Source organism: Danio rerio, chromosome 2, assembly GCF_049306965.1.
Source record: "Danio rerio strain Tuebingen ecotype United States chromosome 2, GRCz12tu, whole genome shotgun sequence".
In the NCBI taxonomy this organism is placed as follows: domain Eukaryota; kingdom Metazoa; phylum Chordata; class Actinopteri; order Cypriniformes; family Danionidae; genus Danio; species Danio rerio.
The window spans coordinates 4,723,531-4,728,548 of NC_133177.1; the positions used below are offsets into that span (position 1 = coordinate 4,723,531).

The following is a 5,018-nucleotide window of genomic DNA, read 5'->3' on the forward strand; positions in this document are numbered from 1 at the left end:
GTGTATTTTGACTCTGAAACTCGCGCGTGCACAAATAGACACTCCCACACCATCCCACTTTAGTTCCTCCGACACTCCCCCCTAAACAGAGCTGGACACGCCCACATTTCTGACTTTTTCCAAAGTAGAGGTGTGAAAACACCCTGCTGAAACGAGGGGGTTTCATGGCCCTTTAAGACATATGTGGGCCACTTTTGGCAAATATTTGGCAAAGTACTATGAGTCGACTCTTTTATAGATGAATCAACAGTTTTAAACACTACACTTACAGATTTAAGCTTTATTTGGATATTTCACTTCACTTAGAGCTGTGTTACACACTACATGGAAGGTCATTTTCAAAAACACATAATATGGGCTCTTTAAATGATAAAACCCCAGTTTTGTATAAACCCAAAACAAGTATAATCTTAAACATTCAGACAACATGTTCAACTGAAATGGTTTGTTTTATCAGCATGAATCAAAGTCTACACTTGGACCAAATGAGCTGCATTCATTCATAAAGCGCCTCATGGTCCGTGGTAAAATCTGATATTGTTTATTTGGATTGTTACTGGAATGTGACCCATTTCTTCCTCTCTTTTCTCTCAACGTTCTTCAGGAGAGTAGCTGTGAGACGACTAACTAACAGATCATACATTTGTAGCTTTTTTTCTGCTTCTCAAATCACTCCCTTACTAGTCCGCCGTGAGCATGAAGGCATGAAAATACTTTCCCAAATGGAGATAATTGGGGGGGGGAAAGAGCCCTGCCCCGCCTGCCTAATCAACTCACACAACAATCAGTGGATTGTTCCGGAAGGCTGGTGACACAAAACCTTGTCCTGCAACATTTGAGCTGTAATTAGCAAGCACTTACTGTCATGCGTGTCAGATGCGGTTATGTGCTGCATTGAGACGAACAATGTGTACACTTGTGCAACATGTGTAGGTATATACAGTAAATGCACATCTCTAATTTTAATGTATTTTTTGCTGTGTTGAGTTTGTTTTAAACCAATGTTGTAGAGTTAAAAAAATCAGTGTATCATTTTTTATTAACATATTTTGTTGATTTTAAGTTACATTACAGCTATACAATACCAATTCTCATAGTATTAGTAGAATTTTAGCTTAGGGTTAGGATTATAGGATAAGTGTTTGCCCCCCTTAGTGATTTCCTATTTTTAATCATGATTGTCACAATTCAGATCTTCAAACTAATTTAAATATTAGTCAAAGATAACGCAAGTAAACAGGTCATGCAGTTTTGAAATAATGTAAAATAAAATACAAAACAGCATACCTCTATTTGAAAAAAAAAAAGTGTTTGTCCCCTGAATCTAATATCTGGTTGGGCCACTGTTAGCAGCAACAACTGCAATCAAGCATTTTCGATGACTTGCAATGAGTCTGTCTCAGCGCTGTGGAGGAATTTTGGTCTGCATCTCAATTGGGTTCAGGTCAGGACTTGGCCACTCCAAAGTCTTCATTTTGTTCTTTTTCAGCCATTCAGAAGGGGACTTGGTGGTGCCCTGCTGCAGAAATCAAGTTCGCTTCAGCCGAGGAGATAATTACCTGCAGTATAATTTGGTACACATCAGTATCCTTGATTATATTAATCACAGCAAGTTTTCCAGGTTCCGAAGCATCAAAACAGCTTCAGACCATCACACAACCATCGTTTTCTGAAATGCTGTGTTAAATTTAAGCCACAAATAATGGGACACACACCTAAAAGTTTAACTTTTGTCTCGTCAGTCCATAGAGTATTTTTCAAAAAAGTCTTGGAGATTTTGAACATATTTAAAAAATATATATATATATGTTCAACATATAAATTATATTTTATTTTTTCTCAGCTGTGGTTCATTTTTGAACTCCATGCAAACTATTTTGGCCAGTCTCTTCTTTATGGTGGAGTCATGAACACACCTTATCTGAGGCAAGTGAGGACTGCAGTTCCTTGCATATTGTTGTGGGGTCTTTTGCGAGCTCTTCTGGAATTTTGGTCAGCTGGCCACTCCTGGGAAGGTTCTCCACTGTTCCGTGATTTTGGTGTTTGTAAATAATGGCTCTCACTATGGTTCGCTGCAGAGCCGAAGCTTTAGATTTTAACAGATTTTCCAGACTGGTAGATCCAACACAGGCTCATTGTGAAAACCTACCCCAATATACATATCTGGAAAGCACAAACTATGGAGCCAGAGCTACGTATGGCTGCATTTTGTTTTCAAAATCAATGTTACGAGTCGGTATGATGCTGTTGATTGTTTCTATTTCTTTTTGCGATACTAGCTGACCGCCTACCTCCGTGTGGATGGCTTTTCCACTGTTATCAGTTTGTCTAGTGGAATTAAGGCACAGATCGAAGTTGACCACGATGACAGGGTTCGAGTCTGGTGAAGATTGACACCTGAAAGCAGGTAAAACAAAAATAAAAGGCAAAAAATAAAATAAACAAGTAAATAATGTGGTAAGATCTGAAAGTGTGGTAAAAATCAGGCAGCCGCGAGGGCTTTTTTTCTGGATTGAATATGAAAAAACATTGTCGGCTGGGTTTAATGAAGGCAGTGGCTGGGTCAATTGGTGCTCTTGAAAACACTATTGGTTGGGATTAGGGAAGGGGGGGGGGTAAGCAGCTGTCAGTCAGTCAGCCAGTTGACGATGGCCTCTGGTGGATTTACGCGAGAAGAGCAGGCATGAATGGCACTCGCTAGAGAAATTTGAGATCTGAAAGTATGTTCACAGCAGCCTGGATTCGTGAAAACAAAAACTGCAAAAAAATAAAAAAATAAATAAAAAAAATGCAGCTCCTGGGACGTATTTCATGCTTTCCAGAAATGTATGCAGGCGTACGTATTAATAATGAGCCTGCGTTGGGTAGATCTTAATTGTTTTCTTTCTCATTTGTTTTTGAATATCTTTGAATTTCACTATGATGTCTAGCTTTTGAGGATCTTTAGGTCTACTTCATTTTGACAGGCAGGTACTATTTAAGTGATTTCTTGATTGTGAACAGGTCAGGCCTGGATGTGGCTAGAGCAAGGACCTCAAAATAAACAGCGTAATGTACAACCAACTTATCCAGCATATGTTTAACCCAGTGGAGGCCCATCTCTTTCCTGCAACCCAACACAGGGAAACACCCATACACACTCTCACACACACGGGGAGAACATGCAAACTTCACACAGAAATGCCAACTGACCCAGCTGGGACCAGTGATCCTCTTGTTGTGAGGCTGTCATGCTACCCAATGCGCCACTGTGATGCACAAAAGAAGAAGAAGAAAAAAACATATATATATATATATATATATATATATATATATATATATATATATATATACCGTTGAAGTCAGAATTTTTAGCCCTTTTTGATTTAATTTAATTTTATTTATATTTACCAAATAATGTTTAGGAGAGCAAGGAAATTTTCACAATATGTCGGATAATATTTTTTCTTTTGGAGAAAGTCTTATATGTTTTATTTCGGCTAGAATAAATGCAGTTTTTAATTTTTGAAAAACCATTTTGAGGTCAAAATTATTAGCCCTTTTAAGCAAATTTTTTTTTTCTCGATAGTCTACAGAACAAACCGTCATTATACAATAACTTGCCTAATTACTGTAACCTGCCTAGTTAACCTAATTAACCTAGTTAAGCCTTTAAATGTCACTTTAAGCTGTATAGAAGTGTCTTGAAGAATATCAAGTAAAATATTATTTACTGTCATCATGGCAAAGATAAAATAAATCAGTAATTAGAGATGAGTTATTAAAACTATTATGTTTAGAAATGTGTTGAAGAAAGCTGCTCTCTATAAAACGGAAAGTGGGGAAAAAAATAAACAGGGGGGCTAATAATTCTGACTTCACCTCTATAAATAGTCTCAATTGGCTACAGAACAAACAACTTTTGTCCAATGAGTTACCAAATTAACCAATCTTATTTAACTTAATTAACCTAGTCAACCCTTTAAATTGCACGTTAAACTGAACAGCATCTTGCAAAATAACAAGTAAAATATTATATGTTGTCATCAAGGGGCGAAGCAGTGAGAAGAAGGTCACAGCAAGAAGGTCGCTGGTTCGAGCCTCGGCTCAGTTGGCGTTTCTGTGTGGAGTTTGCATGTTCTCCGTGCATTCGTGTGGGTTTCCTCCGGGTGCTCCGGTTTCCCCCACAGTCCAAAGACATGCGGTACAGGTGAATTGGGTAAGCTAAATTGTCCATAGTGTATGAGTGTGTGAATGTGTGTGTGGATGTTTCCCAGAGATGGGTTGCGGCTGGAAGGGCATCCACTGCATAAAAACATGCTGGATAAGTTGGCGGTTCATTCCGCTGTGGCGACCCCGGATTAATAAAGGGACTAAGCCGACAAGAAAATGTTGTCATTAAGACAAAATAAATGATTAGTTATTAAATGAAATTTTAAACGTGTTGAGAAAATCTATTTAATTTGTGTTTCAAAGATGAACAAAGTCTCAGTGATTGAAATGACATGACGAGTGAAGTTGAGCAATTAATAACAGAGTTTTCTTTATTCCATGAACTAATCATTTTAGGACGACTGTTTCCTCATGAAATGTACTTACTGATTTTAATATTCAAGGCAACAGCTTTAGAAGTCCAGAAGTGTAGAAGTCCAGAGTTTCAAAGTTGGAATGCACATTGGCAGGCTGTTCTTCAATCAGTTAAGCAACAATCTCACTCCAGACAAGACAGAAAGTCAAACAGTGGGATCCTGTTCTCTGTTGAATCTGTGGTCAGACTGCATGACTCTCTCTGTGTGTGACACCAAAACACTGATAAGAGATAAAGTCACCTTATCTATCTCTACCTCTCTGACCTACTAAAGCCAAACAGAAGCACAAACGGCAGCATGACCTTTCTTCTAGTGTGCTCAATGTTGATATTTCTGCTCTTGTGAATAAGAATGCTTCATCAGACTTAAATAAGTGAAGTTTATTCAGAAACAAATTTCGAGAGGATCACGTGCTTATGATTGTTCACAGCTGTTCCAACTTTAGCTAAT

General features: G+C 38.1%; 1 long non-coding RNA gene across 1 annotated transcript; it reads right to left on the reverse strand.

Annotated features, from left to right (window-relative positions):
• Window positions 1-262: 262 nt before the first annotated feature.
• LOC141379231 (uncharacterized) lies at window positions 263-4,774 on the reverse strand. Its single transcript, XR_012395665.1, has 3 exons — window positions 4,579-4,774; window positions 2,292-2,397; window positions 263-1,559 (listed from the first exon to the last, which is right to left on the reverse strand). It is a non-coding gene; the product is annotated as an uncharacterized lncRNA (long non-coding RNA).
• Window positions 4,775-5,018: the final 244 nt, after the last annotated feature.